Source organism: Leuciscus leuciscus (assembly GCF_965113295.1).
Source record: "Leuciscus leuciscus genome assembly, chromosome: 1".
In the NCBI taxonomy this organism is placed as follows: Eukaryota; Metazoa; Chordata; class Actinopteri; order Cypriniformes; family Leuciscidae; genus Leuciscus; species Leuciscus leuciscus.
Window position 1 is genome coordinate 2,620,620 of NC_138725.1, and position 20,256 is coordinate 2,640,875.

Sequence of the window (20,256 nt, forward strand, 5' to 3'; positions counted from 1 at the left end):
GTAGTCAAGATGTGGAAGCCGTCCACCAAGCAGAAGGTCGAAACCGACCCTTATGTGCAGCACTGTGTGGCTGAGCCGGCATGGACAGGTCTTGCTATTACAGATTGTGGTCCTCCCAAAGGTTTCGGTAAGAAAACCCTTCAGTTATTTTCAAGGCAAGAAAATACAAAAATGTAAATTGTACCTTTTAACAGCCATTAACTGCACTAAGAACTAGAATTAAATCCTGAAACGTTTGTCTACATGCAAAGTATATTCAGTAACTCGAAATGTAATGTTTTCCTAATTACAGGAGTGGTTGCGACCAGACACTTTTTTAGTGGTGACATTGTCTGTGATTACCACGGCAAGGTCATCATCACAGCATCTGAGGGGAGAGCTATGATGGAGGATCTGAAGGAAGAGGCAGGGTACCTTTTTAAATCCGGGGAGAAAGGCCTGTGCATTGATGCCCAGACCTTCCCTTGCAGCTGTCACCCACTAGCAGACACGTCTGGCCGCCGCATCAATCATTCCTCCGGCCAATATAAAGCCATTCTGCTGGAAAATGGTTGTTAACGGAGAAGACCAGGAAGTGGTTTTATTTAAGGCTCTGCAGAACATCCCCGTTGATCAGGAGTATTTGACTGTGGGGTGAGTCGTAAATCGTGCCGTGGGGAGGGGTTAGATCTCGAGTGGCTGGATGAGTACGCCCCAGTCCATTTCTTTTGTTCAAAAGTTCACTTCACTCTTAGACGTAAAGTTAGCCCATATTTTGTAGTTTTGTATTTACAAAAAAAAAGTTTTTAGTGGTAGTATGTGTATTTATGTTTCATTTTTACAAAAATATTTATTTTTAAAGTTACATTTTTATTTATTTATATTTAATTTACTACCAAATTTTTGTATAGTGATAATATGATGGGCTCGTGTTCATAAAAACAAAACAAAAAACAAACAAACAAACAAACAAACAAAAAGACCCAGCCTCTGACATTACACAAAGCAGTGCAATGTCAGTGCCGGTCCCAAGCCCGGATAAATGGTGAGGGTTTTTACTCACTTATGGTGCACTTTGTCACGGTCACCAGCTAGTCACCACCTCCTCACTACATTTCCCATCATCCTCTCTGGCCCTCACCTGCATGCACTTACCTGACTCCTTACCTGCACGATACCTACCTGAACAACTTGTCTTTAGTCATCTCTGCTTCCTTCATCCGTCTTCAGTCATTGCCTCGATCTCCATTTCAGAACAGACATCTATCCTGAACACTGTATTCATCAGTTACTCTCCTGCTTCCATCGCTGCGATCACATACTTCTGCTAATAAACCTGTTGATTACTTTACCTGTGTGAATTGAAATAGAACATGAGTTTTCTACGATGAACACAAAACAAGCCTTCAAGAAAATAAAAATATTGACGGGACAGAATGTGAAACAAGATCATAGCACTATTTCTAACCCCACAATATTTGCAAATAGCCTTAATACCTTCTACTCCAGATTTGACATCACTGATTATTCAGCTGTCTGCAATGAGCTACTTAACGCTCTCCCTTCAGATCTACCGACAACTCCTCCGTTTACAGAGGTGGATGTTCGACAGGAGCTGAGTAGGTGTAAAATCGGCAAGGCCATGGGGCCGGACGGCATCCCTGCTAGGGTGCTCAAGCTTTGTGCAATGGAACTCTCCCCGGTTCTGTATTCCATAATGCATGAGTCATACAGTACAGCACGGTGGCCCACCCTATGGAAAAAGTCCACCATCATTCCTCTACCAAAGAAACCCACGTCCATCAGAGCTCAACCATTACAGACCTGTTGCTCTCACACCCATAGCAAGCAAATGTTATGAAAAACTGATTCTGCGCACCATCTTGTTAACTGTCAATCCACAGCTGGACAAACATCAGTTTGCCTATAAAGCCAGGCGAGGGACGGAGGATGCTGTTGTATGTCTCCTTCATTCCCTCCTTCAACACCTGGAAGTATCTGGTAACTCTGCTGCAGTTCTTTTTGTGGACTTAAGCTCAGCTTTTAATACAATTCAACGTCATCAGATGATTAAAAAACTACGTAAACTCAGCGTTGCACCTCATTACATCCATCTGATTCACAGTTTCTTGAGCAACAGGCCACAGGCTGTGAGGATAGGGTCTGTCACATCGGGCACCACCATAACCAACACTGTCCTCTCTCCCTTTCTTTACACACTCTACACTAATGACTGTATTAGTCCTTCATCCATCACAACATACTACAAATACTCAGACGATACTGCAATCCTGGCTCTCCTCAACGATCACACTAGCATTGCTGCTTACCATGACACGATATCACACTTTACACACTGGTGCACAGACAATTTTCTCCATCTCAATGTTGAGAAAACAAAAGAACTGGTCTTTAATGCACCCAGTCTCAGTCGGATCTCCATTCATGGCAACATAATAGAAGAGGTTGAGAAATTCAAATATCTTGGACTCACCCTGGATAACAAGCTCACTTTTGACTATCACATAAAGGACATCCATAAACGCTCCCAACAGCGTCTGCATATTCTACGAAAACTAAGTTCCCTTTACATTGCCCCTCATCTTCTGTTACTACTGTACACAAGTATTATCCAGCCCATTCTGTTATACTGCTCCACCAGTTTTTACACCATGCTGTCAGTTACCAACAAAAACAAACTGAATAAAATCACACACATAGCTTCAAAAATAATACACTCCCCTACACCCAACATCTCAGAACTCAATGACAGAGCAATAGCCCGCCTTGCCCGGACAATAATAACAGACCCAGAGCACCCCCTCAACTTCCACTTCACTCTCTTGCCCTCCGGGCGAAGATACAGGACCCTAACATGGAGAAGGGCTCGTTTCAAAAAGAGCTTTGTACCATCTGCAATTTCAATCCTTAATAGGCTACAAAGTTGAACATTCACTTTTTTGTGTTTCTGTTGTTGCTGTTACATGTGTTTTGTTGTTGCTGTTACATGCCAGTTGCGTGTGCTGTATGATAATCTGTGAGAACAAATTTCCCGTTAAGGGACAATAAAATTATCTATCTATCTATCTATCTATCTATCTATCTATCTATCTATCTATCTATCTATCTATCTATCTATCTATCTATCTATCTATCTATCTATCCTTTACCTGTGTGAAAAAATAAATCAGTGTTTACAACATTTATAATAAGTGCACCATATATGGTATAAATACTTATAAATATAACATGTGTATATATATGTTATAACATTTAATAATCCATAAGCATTTCACAGATTCTATGTACACTAATTGTATAAAACAATTCTGTCAGTACACCATAAGTTATACAAATGAACTAGATCAATGTGATTAATGCCATTCATAGTTTCCATCCTTATGTTGTGTCTCCCTCTAGTGGGCAAGCAACATTTATTTATTATACGTGTTTTTTAAACACTTATGAAAATAACATATAATTATAAAATATATATATAAATATAACATTCATGCATTTATAACATTTGGAATTTTTAGAAATTTTTACTTTTATTTTATAATATTACAATTTGTGATTTTCTATTGATTAATGTTATTCAATCATGATAACTAGTTTACTAGATCAATGCGATTATTTCCATTCATAGTTTCCATCCTTATCCTATGTCTCCCTCTAGTGGACAAGCAACATTTATTTAGCAAAACTATGGACCAGAATCAGAAGATTTGGATCGACTCAGTAGCCCCGTTTACATGTAGCATTGTATTCCGATTATAACCAGTTTAAAAGTCCAATCAGAATGAAAATGTTCCATGTCAACACCTCAATCGGAATAAACATGCTCAAACCGATTGAAATTTCAGTCGGATTGAAGGGGGTGGAATAAACCTTTTCATGAACCGATCAAATTAAAGATTACACCATGTAAACGAGCTGATCCGATTACTTTGAGTGTACCTCTTTCTGCGCATGCCTGGTTTTGCGCCAGATAATTCTGTCAGCTAACATAATGCCTTCTGTTTGTGACCAGATGCAAAAAACTATGCACGCTAACCATTACTATAGTAAACATGGTAAATATGAACGCTTAGAAATCAGACAAATCAAGAAATCAGACAAATCATATAGGTTATCATAATCCTGTTTTTATTTTATCTGTCAGTAGCCTACGTCTATCCTCTTTATCTCTGACTGAAAATATAACTGTATCCTTCTGGGAGAGAGTGCTAAAGCTCCTCAGGTAATATTTTTTGGTGGCATATTTGTAGAAATTATCATTCTTTCTAAATGTGATGTAAATATGTCCTGTAACTAGGCTACCAAATAAACAGAAACAGACGTGACTGAATAAGTTGCGTGTCCTCTTTCTATTGTGAATTAGACGTTCACAAACGTCATAAACGGTAAACCACTTTATTTCTGTGTGACTAATGTGCAATTTTGAAACAAATTAATTCATTATGATCAATGTGTCGCTTTTTATTGTAAACCTGTGGTAAAACATCGATGCTTGGGTTTTAAATAATCAATTAAACAACAAAAATGCCACCAAACGGTCGCTCTTGTTTTGCGATCACGCTGTTTCCAGTGATTTCTTTCCGATTAGTTTTCTGATAAAACTTCCATTTCGTTGGTGAAATGATGGGTTTGTGTGACGTTGTTCCAGAGAGGCGTGTTACGGGCGTGCTTTAAGTGAAGCGCTGTGCAGCTTCTGGCCCGACAGTGGAAACGCAGCAGATTTTGGGCACTGTGCTACTGGTCCGAGGCTATTAGCCTGGCACGGCCCGTTTAAAGCCCTGGCTCGCACTGGCCCGACAGTGGAAACGCTGCTAATGCCTACAACTAACGCAACGATTAAGTGATGCACCATCTTGACAGGATTGAAAACGTGGAAAATAATGAGCTTCCAGATCCGGCAGGCAAGTGTGCGCATGTCACAAAATGATTTCGATTGAAAGCGTCAGCACATGTAAACACCAGATCGGTTTAGATAACATCCCATGTAAACAGTCAACCGGAATCCGTCAATCAGAACGATCTTAATCAGAATAGCAAAAAAGTGTGCATGTAAACGGGGCCACTGAAGCAAAAATTAGCAAAGACGATCGTAAGAAAAGAATAAAAACAATGAACCACTCAGACCACTGGAATGCAGCTAATTAATGAAAAGGTAAGTGTGTTTTTCTATTTGTTTGTTCTTTTGCATGAATTGTATCTTTTAAAATTGAAAGAATGAAAGAAACCCATTTCTGTACCCATGTTATCAGGTTAGAGCTTTTACACTGCACACGGATGTGGTCCGGCGATCCGTTCCAGGAGCGGTGTGTATACAGCAGTGCAGAGATCGTTTCCACACCGAGTCTATTTCTGCTGTGCTGCAAACACTGAATTAAAGTGACAACGCATGTTTCGTGGTCTAAATGAACACAGATTGACCTGAAAATGTAGTCATTTCACCATAAATGTATTTAATAAATACTACTATTTTTCACAGTCATCTTTGTACTTTAAGACCGGGGTAAAGCAAGGAAAACTACAATTTACCTCAACAAGGCGACATTATGAACAACACTCGTCTCATTCGTGGAGGTGGAAAAACAAGTTCTTTGTGACATGCAAGATTTATTGTATTAAAATTTAAATGCAAAAGAAAAGGCATGAGAGTCGGCTGTTTCTGTCAATTTTAAGTTTTAATTTAAAATGTTTGCGATTTTAATATAAGTACATGATTAAATATTTGACCACTTGCTTGAGTAATGTACGGATTGATGCTGGAATGGTTAATGCACTATCAAATACATCTCCATTTCCAGACCTATACTCCAGAACACATACACAAAGATTTCCAAGAGGGAAAGGAAGGAAAGGTAGAAAGAATGCTGAAATGAATGCACACTTATGGTGAACACAATGTAAACACAGCTTCCAAGAGGTAATACAATGTAGTACTAAATATGTCACATTGTTTCATGAGTTATATATGTCACATGTTCACATTGTCATATGATTTACTAAGTCACATGGTTTTACTTCTTATGGGAAAAACCCTAGCGTAGGCAGAGGAACTGATGTAACCAAAACGTTCCTATATATATGGGTGCTTTTGTATGAGTGAGTGCTTTTTGATTTTGATGTCGATGCAGCCCTGGAGAGAATCAATATATCTTCAGATTATTTAGACTCTTCATTGATAATTGCTCTGCTGAAATTTATAACTTGATATACTCGGATGAGAACAAGTTATTCATATATTGCTTGAACTGCATATAAAGTATTTAGCCTTTGTGAATCCATTCACAGGACTGCCCTGGAATTGGATAGAGCTGAAAGTATTATAACCTGTAATCTTTTGTTGATTTTGCTACACATCTTTTTATTGTATAACCAGTATTTTAATCCTTTGTATAAATAAATTTTATTTTATAAAGACAAGTACCGTTTATTCGTATTTCAGCTCATCACAAGACAGTTCTATAATAATAGCAACAGAGCATTATAATTAGAGTTACGCTATTGATTATTCTTCAAGAAGCCCTTGGACAAGATACTGCTGGAAGGTAAGCATAACTTTTGGTCCATAGGCTCGTACTTGTAGAAATGTATTGTTTCACAGTAAGGTTATTATATTCCTAGATTTGCTGATATATATTAGACAAGCCGAGGGAGACTATCTTTGTAAACCTGACCTGACAGCACAAGGCTATTTTAGATAACTTTGGTTACTATGAAGCTAATCAGGAGATGAGATAATATCAGATCTCACAACAGTAACTTAATATAAGTAGAAGTAATGCATGGAATAATAGCCCTACGTTGTTTAAATTGTGTTTAAACATGAATACGTCTATTAAAGAGTGTATGTGTACAAAGAGAATCTCAATGTGTCACGGTTCATAGATCCAATGTCTCTCTCTAGTCTCGTGCTTTGTTGTTTACATGTGTGTGAGTGTGTGAGTGGGTGTGTCCGGATCATTACTGTTGATCAGTATCCAGCTGCAATCAATCATCATCACCAGCTGACACTCATCTCATCTCCTATATATGCTCACTGCTTTCTCATCTCCTTGTCAGATCGTTGCATGAAGTCTCTGTTGTTGTCTGATCCTGTTCCTGTGCCTCGTGTCCCGTCTGGAGTTCCTGTGTTCCTGTTTCACGTCTAGTTGGATTACGTTACATGTCTGGATCACGTCTTCACTCATCAGAGCACGCTGCACTTCATTCATCACTCCGTGTCTGACCAAGACCAAGACCAAGACTTTCCAGACCGAGCGATCTAAGGTCGCCTTTGTACTCACCCTTCTGACTGGGAAAGCGGCTTTATGGGGAACGGCAGTGTGGGAGAATGAAGATCCGTGCTGCGCCTCGTTCCAGGAGCTCTCCGCTGAGATGAAAAGAGTTTTCGACCGGGCGGTCGGTGGAAGAGAAGCCGCAAGAATGCTGGCTGATTTACGTCAAGGAGAGAGATCAGTGTCAGACTTTTCGATCGAGTTCCGGACCCTGGCAGCGGAGAGCAAATGGAACGAGGAGGCGCAGTGGGACATGTTCCTGCATGGGCTGGCTGACCGCGTCCAGAGAGAAATCTACGCCTTGGACCTCTCAATGAACTCATCGCTTTAGCTCTCAGAGTTGATGCTCGACTATCCCGAGTTGGGGGTCACGCCACGTGTAGACGCCCTCTGGCAGGTGCCGAGGGTCCACGATTTGGAGGCGGGGACGCGGTCAGCCCCGTCGACGATCACGAGCCCATGCAGGTGGGTCGAGCTCGGCTTTCCCGGGAAGAGAGGGAGAGGCGGAGGTCCCAGGGCCTTTGCCTATACTGCGGAGGAGCCGGACACTATGCTTACAACTGTCCGGTAAAAGGCCAAGCCCGATAGTAAGTATGAGGCTACTATCGGGTGGGATCTCCGCCGAGAAGACCTCATCAACATCTACCCTCCTTCCGGTAAGACTGAGATGGTCAGCACTCACTCACGACTGTCAAGCACTTTTGGATTCCGGGGCAGAAGGTAATTTCATGGATCACTCATTCGCACGTCAATTCAAGATTCCCCTCAAACCCCTCACACATCAGATTGCTGTGCACGCACTTAATGGACAAGAACTTCCCACCATCACTTTTGCCACAGAAGACATCACCCTCATCACATCAGGCAACCACACCGAGATCATCTCTTTCTATGTCCTGGACACTCCCCTTGCACCCATTGTCCTTGGTCACCCTTGGCTCACCCGTCACAACCCTAAAGTGGACTGGCAGCTCAAGTCTGTGTCCTCATGGAGTAATCAGTGTCATAAGTCTTGTCTAGTGTCTGCCTGTCCATCTGTTTCTGTCCCTGTGTTGCAGGAGGAGGCAGTGGATCTGTCTAACGTGCCCGCGGAGTACCTGGACCTGAAGGAGGTGTTCAGTAAGTCTCGGGCTGCTTCTCTCCCCCCGCATCATCCCTATGACTGTGCCATAGACTTATTACCAGGTACAGCTCCGCCCAAGGGCAAGTTATATTCACTCTCGACACCTGAGAGGGAGGCTATGGAGAAATATATTTCTGATTCTCTAGCAACGGGGTTCATCCGCCCTTCCTCTTCTCCAGCGGGGGCGGGGTTCTTTTTTGTGGGGAAGAAGGACGGGTCTCTGCGACCTTGTATTGACTACCGGGGGTTGAACAACATCACGGTAAAGAATACTTATCCTTTGCCATTAATGTCTTCAGCCTTCGAGAGGTTGCAGGGAGCGTCCATCTTCACAAAATTGGAATTACGTAATGCTTATCATTTGGTCCGCATCAGGGAGGGGGATGAGTGGAAGACCGCGTTTAACACCCCCAGGGGACACTTTGAATACTTGGTTATGCCTTTCGGGCTTTCCAACAGTTCAGCGGTCTTCCAGGCACTTGTCAATGACGTGCTGCGAGATATGATAGATCAGTTCATTTATGTCTACCTGGACGACATACTGATTTTTTTCTTCTTCTCTCCAGGAACACGTGCAGCACGTCCGACGAGTGCTTCAGAGGTTGCTAGAGAATGGGCTTTTTGTCAAGGCGGAGAAATGCGATTTTCATGCACAGTCTGTTCCATTCCTAGGGTACATCGTGTCGGTTGAGGGAATGCGCATGGATCCTGAGAAAATCAAGGCTGTGGTGGAATGGCCAAGTCCAGAGTCTCGTAAGGCCCTACTGAGATTTCTGGGGTTCGCCAATTTCTACCGGCGTTTTATTCGCAACTTCAGCCAACTAGCCGCACCTCTGACCGCCTTGACCTCCCCCAGAACGACGTTCAGGTGGTCAGACGCAGCCGAGGCTGCGTTTGGCAAACTGAAGGGTTGCTTCGTTTCAGCCCCTATTCTGACAACCCCTGATCCATCACGTCAGTTCGTGGTGGAGGTCGATGTGTCAGAGGTGGGGGTAGGAGCAGTGTTATCCCAGCGCTCTCTTTCAGACGACAAGATGCATCCTTGCGCGTTTTTGTCTCATCGTTTATCTCCTGCCGAACGCAATTATAACATTGGGAACAGAGAGTTGTTGGCAGTCAAGTTAGCATTGGAAGAGTGGCGGCACTGGTTAGAAGGGTCGGGGGTACCTTTTATCGTTTGGACTGATCACAAGAACTTAGAATACATTCGGACTGCTAAAAGATTGAACTCCAGGCAGGCTCGGTGGGCACTTTTTTTCGGTCGTTTTGATTTTACTCTCTCGTACCGCCCGGGTTCTAAAAACATCAAACCCGATTCTTTATCGCGCATTTTTGATCGTTCCGAACGCACGTCTACTCCCGAGTGCATTTTACCGGAGACTCTATTCATCGCCACACTCGTATGGGAGGTCGAATCGAAGGTCAAGAAGGCCTTAGAAGGGGTAACGCCTCCGGTCGGTTGCCCACCGAATCGTTTATTTGTGTCTGAGGTCCAGCGTCATTCAGTGGGGGCATTCTTCCAATGTGGCTTGTCATCCAGGAGTCAGTCGCACTAGATTTTTAGTCAAGCAACGATTCTGGTGGCCTCTCATGGCTCGTGACATTCACAATTTTGTTTTGGCTTGCTCAGTTTGTGCCACTGGTAAAACTTCCAATCGACCCCCAGATGGGTTACTCCAACCGCTGCCGGTCCCTTCGAGACCCTGGTCCCATATCGCTCTAGATTTTGTTACCGCCCTCCCACCCTCTCAGGGTCACACAGTAGTTTGGACTGTGGTGGACCGGTTCTCGAAGGCGGCCCATTTCATTCCCTTGCCCAAATTACCCTCAGCCAAGGAGACAGCGGTGATTGTCATTGACCACGTCTTTCGGTTACATGGCCTCCCGATGGACGTGGTTTCTGACAGGGGACCCCAGTTTGTGTCCAAATTTTGGCGAGAATTTTGTAAGCTTCTGGGGGCGACTGTCAGTTTGTCCTCAGGGTTCCACCCCCAGAGCAATGGCCAAACTGAGAGAGCCAACCAGGATTTGGAAAGAACGTTACGATGTTTGGTTTCCAAGAATCCTTCCTCGTGGAGTCAACAACTTTCTATGGTCGAGTACGCACACAACACGTTGCCAGTGTCATCTACGGGCCTATATCCGTTTGAGTGTAGCGTAGGGTACCAGCCACCAATTTTTCCTAGTCTGGAATCCGAAGTCGCGGTCCCCTCCGCTCACGCCTTCGTCCAGAGGTGTCACCGCACGTGGACTAGAGCCCGTGAGACTCTACTCCAGGTGGGGTTGCGCACCAAGGCCAAAGCCGATCGCCACCGGTCTAGGCCTCCCGTATACGTCGCTGGTCAAAAAGTGTGGCTTTCTACCAAGAACATTCCTCTCCGTTCCGTGTCTAATAAACTTGCTCCCAAATTCATTGGCCCGTTTACTGTCACCAAGATCATTAGTCCGGTGGCAGTCCGCCTCAACCTACCTCCAGCATACAGGAGGATTCACCCCGTCTTTCATGTATCCAAAATTAAACCCGTATTTCATTCTCGTATTAATCCGCCAATCCCGGTTCCTCCCCCGCCGCGACTCGTAGATGGGGAACCCACTTATTCGGTCAATCGTGTGCTGGACTCAAGGCGGAGGGGACGCGGATTCCAGTACTTGGTGGACTGGGAAGGTTACGGTCCAGAGGAGAGAAGTTGGGTACCGGCTAGAGACATTCTGGATCACTCCCTTATCGATGATTACAATCGGCAGGTAAGGGGACCTGGGAACGCCAGGAGGCGTTCCTAGGGGGAGGGGTACTGTCACGGTTCATAGATCCAATGTCTCTCTCTAGTGTTGTGCTTTGTTGTTTACATGTGTGTGAGTGTGTGAGTGGGTGTGTCCGGATCATTACTGTTGATCAGTATCCAGCTGCAATCAATCATCATCACCAGCTGCCACTCATCTCATCTCCTATATATGCTCACTGCTTTCTCATCTCCTTGTCAGATCGTTGCATGAAGTCTCTGTTGTTGTCTGATCATGTTCCTGTGCCTCGTGTCCCGTCTGGAGTTCCTGTGTTCCTGTTTCACGTCTAGTTGGATTACGTTACATGTCTGGATCACGTCTTCACTCATCAGAGCACGCTGCACTTCATTCATCACTCCGTGTCTGACCAAGACCAAGACCAAGACTTGTCTGACCATCAAAGTCCCTGCGCCACAGCCTGCACCACCTGGACTTCATCATCATCATCATCATCATCATTTATTGACTATCAATAAAGAGTTTTTGCACTTGCATATTGTATCCTCGTTTCTGACGTAACACAATGTTGACAACTTTTTTTTTTTATAAAAGTTGCTGATAACTTCTGGATTTTAAATAAAAATAGTGAGTATGTGTTTGTGGTACAGCCGCGGATCAGTCACTGCACACGGAGGATGTGTGAAAGCACTATAGCGTGCTGCTCCTGCACCGCACACACACTGCACACACAATGCACACGGAGGATGTGTGAAACGGGGGTAAAAATTCCAATATCAATTTCTGAAATTCAACCTCAAGTTTCTCAATTTCAAGTTCAATGTCTTGTTTTCAAATTCCAAAAAATGACTGAATAGGAAAGTTGTTCAAAAATGAACGCGGTTCAGTCCATGACGAGAATTAATTTTGTCTTCATGGAAATCCTGGAAAACTTGAAAAACACAATGTATGCAGTTCTGTCCTACCCAATCAGAAAACTCCTTTTCTCACAACTCCTTTTCCTCTGTTTCCAGGTACGAAACGATGGGATGGCTCGCCAGTCCAAACCCGGGATAAGAGTCCACAGTCAGGACAGGATTCAGGATCACAGCAGCAATTTTTCAGACACTCACAAAAGAGAAAAATAAAACAGAAGAACAAAACCTGGCCTTGCAAAAACAAAGCCAAAACCATCATCAGCAACTCATTCAAATAAACAGTTTCTAATGACCAAAATGTCTGTTTCAATTATTTGGATATAGGCAACACATACATGCTAGTCACCATGTGCTTGATTAACACACTAGAGTCTGTGTACAGAGCTAGCAAAGCTAGCAGCGCATGGCACACACTTCACAACAGAAAAATATAATCTTTCAGACATTTAAACATAACTATATGCACTCACAGATTATATTAGAAAACACTTAAAGCATTTTCAAAAAAATTTATATCACTCATCACTTTTTCAAATGTATTTTTCACATTAAGAGTCAAAAAAACAGCATCCACATTACCTAAATACATCTCTTATGAAGAAATTGGTACTCACCAAGGAGAAATATATGAGACAAAAAAAGTATTTTCTCAGAGAAACAGATTTAGTTCAGATCCTATCACGCCAGTGTCTTTTCTTCTCGTCGCGTTCAGATTCACATCGCACTCTTCTCAAAGCGTGGGCTTTTTAAAGAATTAATACCTCATAAATCTACTTCTCAACTTGTTAATAATCTATTGCTGGATTATTAAACAGTTTGTTCTCCCTCAAATCACTCAATCGCATCTGCTCTCACTCTCGTGTCGTTCGCAATCTCTCTACATTTCTGCTTGTGCGCGATCTTCGAGTAGCCTCTCGCTGCATCCTGCAGTCTCATTAACGTTAACATTTAAAAACAGGAAGAAGCATCGAGAAGGGAAGACGAAGGTAACTGCGAAACAAAATGCACAAAACACAGTTGCGGTTTTAGTACGTTATAAACACTGTTCAACATAATACGAATTGAGTTGTATGAGAATGAGATGTTACCTGTTGAAAGCAGCTCTTATCACTTTAATAATAGTTTGTAATGAGGTCAGTGTGGTGCGGCTGATCACTTGACTAGCATGCCTGCTCCGCAATTAGCGCGAAAGCCCACGATATGTAATATTGTCAAAATATCGATGTAATTCGAATCAATAAGATTTGATGATGTTGTTTTAGAAATATGAATTATCTTCAACTTACATATTTGGTAATTTAACTCCCCTGTGATGTCTCATAACTGAGTTGTGTGTTACATTTGGCTGAGTGAATTTCGTATCAGTAACTACGTTAGATTCTCAACTGAGAATTTTGTTTTGTATACTATTACTATTATACTATTCTAACTGCATTATTACATCACCAATTTCATGTTGTTATTTGGATTAAGGGTAAATATGAAAAATATATTATTTCAGTGCTTATGTGTGACATTACATCCTGTAAATCGTATTCTGCTCGTAAAGAATATGAGATTTGATTGTCACTCTGTCAGTTGTAAATACTGCATATTGAAAAAGTCATTGCTATGCAAAGAAGTTATACATGTTTAGATAATGTAATGTGATGATAAACTGTTGTAATATGCATAAGTTTTATTATTGATTCATAGTAAATAATTTGTTGTATTATTTTAATTTAATACTGTGAAGCTGCTTTGATACAATCTGTATTGTGAAAAGCGCTATACAAATAAACTTGACTTGACTTGACTTGACTTAAATACAGTGACGGCAAGCCAGCCATCACATCAGCAGTCTTTCCTAACTATATTATATTTATTTTCAGGAGTACTACAATTTTGAAAGCAAGTGACTGTTTGCCATGTCGGTAAGTAAAAATAAACTTTGGTTTGTATCCTAATCAAGTTAGCGTACTGTTAACTGCCGGGCCAAAGGTTTGTCTGAAATGGAATTAACAACTTAATGATAGCTAGGTTAAAACGTTTTGGTCTGATCACTTATCACTTACAACCCTTGCAAAGTAACTTGGTTGAGCAACTGAATCATTTCACTACATCTTACTTGATAACTCTGTGTATGTGGCAAATTATCTATGTATCCTTCTATCTATTCTAGATTAATGGAAAGATCACATAATTATTGTCATTGTCATGTTTTACAGCATCCTACACATTTTCAGTTCGAGCCTGATGCAGATCAATACTGCCTACCCGGAACTTCTTCCCGGGTGCCTGTCTACCTCGACAGTGAGGAACAACAGGACATCTTGTTCTCATATCTAAGAGGATTGCTGGATAGGATACCAACACAATTGAGCGTCACAGATGAAGTGCAGTTCATCTGTGGTGTTCTTTTTCCAGAGGTATGCCGAACCATGTAATGTGTTTGTGTGTCCTGCTCCTGTGCTTACAAAATGTACTGTATAAACTGCATGCTAGCACTACTATACTATATAATGGTTTGCTGTTCAGTAGTGATATTATTGTATATTTATATTAACGTTTTTCATAGGCCATCATAAATGCCCTGGCTGTCCTCCGGGATGTCTCCTTACAGGAGGCGGAGCAGGTCTTCCTTTCTGGTCCGGATTATCATTGCAGGTCAGAGTAGATTATTAATTATTTTTGCACAATGCCCAGTGCACCCTTTTGTTACTGATATTTCTGTTAACACAACAGTGACTGTTCTCTGATAACTATTTCAGTGAAGTGGAAGATTTTAACAGACGAATTGACAAACAATTGAGGAAAGAAGGGAGACCATTCAATTGGTGGGTATTGCTCTTACATTTACACATTTGGAGTTTGGAATTAGACGTCAGTAACATGAATATTCTATTTGACTTTCTCTCTCTACAACATTTCGTAAGTGATATATATATATATCACTTACGTATATATCACTTTTCTGATATATATATATCAGAAATATATATTTCAGTTGAACATGTTAAACAAATTTCTATTATTTCTCTCTCTCTCTCTCTCTCTCTCTCTCTCTCTCTCTCTCTCTCTCTCTCTCACTCTCAGAGTTGAAGCCATTCTTGCAGCAACTGGTGGAAAAGGGGATCTTTTTGGTGCTTTTGTTCTAGCACAATATTTTGATGTAAACTTGATGTATTAACACAAAATATTAAATTAAAATATTAATTTGTGACCAAGATATTTTGAACTATGATGATATTTTGATGTTATATTTTGATATGTTAAACTCATAAAACCTGTACAGAAGGGGAAGCGAGAGATTAACTGGTTTTTATGTATTTAAATATTGTGCAAAAGGTCATTTATTTCAGTAATTCAACATAGCTGTAAGCCATAATCATCAAATTTATCACATATAAAGGCTTGAAATATCTCACTCTGCATGTAATGAGTCTATATTATATATTAGTATCAGCTTTTAGTTGAATTACTGAAATAAATGAACTTTTGCACGATATTCTAATTTTTCGAGTTTCACCATATTGGTTCTTTAACTTAAGGTTAACATAAATTTAATTCTGATGTTCTTTAATTTGATTTCAAAGTCATTTGCTATAACAGGCATTAACTAATAAGTGAATTCTTAATTTGGTTGTAAAAATGCAATATTTCTATAACCACATAGAAAGAAATGTAAAAAAAAAAGTTTACATTTATTTTCTCTATTTAGAAGGGGTAACTATAAGTGCAGTTTGGAGTCCATATAATTAAGAAAGTGACAAAAACTCGTTTTAGTTTAAGTATAAATGCTCCCTTATACGTTTATTATAGCAAAACCATGATTATTGATTACCATTTGTGTAACAGAAATACAAGAGAAATACAAAAATATCGTTTTAAGGTACATTGTTTACTTGTACTACCACGTCATTAACTTACAAAACCATGAATTAGACCATTCCAAGCCTGCCAAAAGCGTCACAATTTAACTGCATCAATAATCTGTAGCGTCACACCTCACCACCAATAACCTCATCTTTATTATAAACCAATAACTATGATAACAACCGTAAACATATTTCCGACAGGAAGCAGCGCCATTTTGCGCATGCGTACAACAAATCGAGTCACGTGCCGTATTTGGACATGGGCGAGGCTTCCGACGTCACACTTGGATGGGCGTGGCTTCTGACGTCACACTTGGATGTGGGCCAGGTTGGATATCCACCGCAGGATGCAGCGAGCTGTATTTGCGATCTTCTGGAACTCTCCAATAGGGGGCGGGGCTAACCTTTCACCTCACCAATCAGGAATCAGTTCAGGAACCTTTTCTTTCTTTTGGGATTATTTATAATAAAATAAATACATTAAACTTCATATTCTTTTCTTACTATTAGTTTTATAGCGATATAAATAAAATAATACTAATTATTAATATTAGTGACCCCAGGTAATGACCTGGGTTACATAAATCAACTATTTAAATGTACATTCATACATCTTATTATTCAGACATATTGTAATAGTTACTCAGTGTGTCAATTATTAATGGTTCATTCAGGCAGGTATAAAGCATTTAGTTGTGGTCAGTTAACTTTTTTTTGTGAGCTCATCTAAAGTGAGGACTAGTTATGCCTTGTAAAGCTTTTACAAAGGAGATTTTACAGTTATCTTCTAAACAGAAAAAGGAAACAAACACAACACAGTGATACAGAACATAGAAATATTTAAGATGTATGAATGTACATTTAAATAGTTTATTAATCGTTTACTTACACTTTCTAAGTGATCTTATGAACCACTGACAACAACTCCTAAATAACTGGTTTGTAAATAATGCAATACTTCATTTAGAAAAGATAAATTGATCATTAAAAAGTAAGAAAATACAATTATTAAACACATTATAGATATGCTTATAAATAAAAAATAAAGCATTTATAGCTGTATTTATAAACTGCTTATTAATGTCTATCCATGCTTTATAAATTATGAATTAACTGTTTACTAATGTTTAAATAATGATTAATAGCGTGCAGTTATTATAAAGTGTTACCGAAACACAATTCAACTTTAAAAGCGTAAGAAAGAAAAAGAAAGAAAAAGAAACAAGAAAGAAATCCGCACTTTTTAAATATGCGGCAATGTGTGCAGTGTGTGTGTGTAAGAGTGGAATGTGTGCAGTGTGTGTGCGTAAGAATGGAATGTGTGCAGTATGTGTGCGTAAGAATGGAATGTGCGCGTCTATGAATATAGCAACACTGACCAAGTTGGCAGCACGGGTGGCTAAGAGTGACTCGGGTACATCGGCGGCGTTAGCCCATCTTGCTCCTGTGTTTTTTCCTGTTCCACCAAGCCATGGAATTTGGGAGTACGGTGCAAAATACTCCAGTCCCGTCCCAAACCGAGGGTAACGCCCGCTAAGTATTCTCCACGCTTGTAAACAATGGGGCGGTACTTCCGCCTACGTCCAGCGTGACCTTTCCAACGTGATTACGTAATGCCTGGCGCGTCGCACACCAGCACAAGACCAACAATTGTGGTTAAAAAGTATATACAGTTTTATTTGTTTTAGAAAATAAGCGATCGTTCCGCTAGATAAGACCCTATTCCTCAGCTGGGATCGTGCAGAGCCCTTTGAAGCACTTCAGAGCTCTTTGAAACTGCATTGATTTGGACTTCAACAATTTGGTGACCGTTGAAGTCCATTGTGTGGAGAAAAATCCTGAAATGTTTTCCTCAAAAAATTTATTTCTTTTCCACTGAAGAAAGAAAGACATGAACATCTTGGATGGCATTGGGGTGAGTAAATTATCAGGACATTTTCATTTTGATGTGGACTAATCCTTTAAGTAATGGGGGAATGTAGTGTTTGTGTATTAGTCAGGAGATGGCGCTGTAGTCCACATGTTGTCACCTATAAAAGGTGTAGAGTAAGAGTTGAAGTGTGTTGTACATGCTGACCATTATGCAACATCTGGCACTGTTGGATTGCTTTAAGATTTTAATAAATCTATAAGAATTGACAATTTTCTTGGCCTCATGCTTACCAGGATTTAAACATTACAACATCAGCAATTGCTGGTATACTGGTATACTGGTATACTTAAATACACAAGGACTGATTACAAGACATGGTACACCTGTGAACAATGAACCAATGACAACACAGAACACATGGCAGGATCACATGACTAGAACAGGGGATCACATGACAGACATGAAAAAGGAACATGAAACAAAACCAAATCGTGACAGAAAACAATAGTGTCTTTATCCAGCTCAAATCAATTAACTTTTTGTGTTCTAAAAGGGTCAAGTAGGCTACAGTTTGATTGATAATATTTTCAGAATATTAATTAACTGAGCAAGCCGAATGTGACAGTGGCAAGAAACGTACTCGGTTACTTAATGTAACCTCGGTTCTCTCTAGAAGAGGGAACGAGTATTGCGTAAGTTGCTTACGCTACGGGTAAAGTCATCTTTTCTCGAGATATGAAGCCAAAAAATGATCCTTAATTTTTGTATTTATTGTCAACGCAGTGCAGCAGCAGGCAGACCTAGAGCAAGCTATCTAGCGTGCTCATTGGCTGCCGTGTGGCATCTGCAGCAGCCTACCACTGAGCCTTGCGTGACGTTGCGCCCTCACACGTCATAGCCCGCCAGAATGGGGGTGGCTTAGCGTATATAAGGAAGGGCTCGGGGGCTGCTTACCTGGTTTTCATCGACTGAAGTGAAATGAGCTTGTGGCGAGAGCACGGCAGGTTACGCAATACTCGTTCCCTCTTCTAGAGAGAACCGAGGTTACATTAGGTAACCGAGTACGTTCTCTTATGAGAGGTTCTCTCGTATTGCGTAAGTTGCTTACGCTACGGGAACCCTTTGTCAACGTCAGCGCCAAGCATCCACTACATAAGTCCCAGGGGGGGAAGCCCGGGGGACACAGATAAGTGGGAATGAGGCGGCCAACAGAGTGGGCCCGCACATGTACATAAGCACACGGTAGGGGATATATAGAGCGGCGCAGCCGGTCTGTACTGAAAATTGATCGACCCTTATAGTGCAGCTCAACCAGGAGAGCTAAATCGCGACTTAGACTGATAAGAGCCTAGCCTGCAAGGCGGGGTCTTCCAGGTTATAGAACCTAACAAATGTAGAGGGGGAGGCCCAGCCTTCCACCATACAAATGTCATGAATAGAAATCCCGCTGGACCAAGCCCACGACGAAGCCATGCCTCTGGTGGAATGAGCCCTGATGCCCAGAGGGCACTGCAGGTCTTTAGACGCATAAGCTGTCGCGATAGCGTCCACTATCCATCTGGACAGACTGTGTTTCGAGGCGGCGAGACCCTTGGTGCGGCCACCAAATGAAACAAAAAGCTGCTCCGAGCGCCTGAAGGCGGCGGAGCGCGTGATGTAAATTCTCAGCGCTCTGACCGGGCAGAGGTGGTTACCGTCGACCTCGCTGCCGGATGCCGGCAAAACCGAGAGCGAAATGATCTGCGCTCTGAACGGGGTGCCGATCACCTTGGGGACATAACCATGTCTCGGTTTGAGGATGACTTTAGAGTCATTAGGTCCGAACTCGAGACACGCGGCGTTAACAGATAACGCGTGCAAGTCACCCACGCGTTTGACTGATGATAGGGCTATCAGAAAAACAGTTTTGAGCGTGAGGTATTTCAGATCCACAGTATTTAAGGGTTCAAAGGGATGAGCTTTCAGGGCCTCCAAGACCAAAGAAAGATCCCAAATAGGAACCGATGGGGGCCGCGGGGGATTCATCCTCCTGGCTCCTTTAAGGAAGCGGATGAGCTCGTTCCTTCCTATTGCCTGGCAGAGCGTCGACTCTGCGAACGCTGCAATGGCCGCAACATATACTTGGAGGGGGACCTGCCCATGTCCAACAGCTCTTGAAGGAAGCAAAGCACCCACAAAACCCCACAAGTTTGTGGGTCAAAATATTTGCTGGTGCACCATTTAGTAAACACAGACCATTTGGACGCGTAGGGCCGTCTCGTAGAGGGAGCTCTAGACTGCGTGATCGTGTTCATAACCCCTTCTGGCAGGGCAACGGGTATCCGTTGATTATCCATGCATGCAGAGACCAGCACTCTGGATGAGGATGCCAAATCGAACCGCCAGCTTGAGAGAGGAGATCTCTTCTCACCGGGATCGGCCAGGGGGCTAAGTCTGACAGCCGCATCAGCTCTGGGAACCACGTTTGAAGCTGTAAAAG

At 41.8% G+C, this 20,256-nt stretch overlaps 1 protein-coding gene and 1 long non-coding RNA gene across 2 annotated transcripts in view; one reads left to right on the top strand and one right to left on the bottom strand.

Moving 5' to 3' along the window:
• Positions 1-20,256, bottom strand: part of LOC309478494 (uncharacterized protein) — a gene marked incomplete at its 3' end in the record, with an annotated part of 405,172 nt that overhangs the window by 188,570 nt on the left and 196,346 nt on the right. The window lies entirely within an intron of this gene.
• LOC309497168 lies at positions 14,539-15,255 on the top strand. The gene is made up of 3 exons (XR_014205435.1): positions 14,539-14,693; positions 14,798-14,863; positions 15,123-15,255. It is a non-coding gene; the product is annotated as an uncharacterized lncRNA (long non-coding RNA).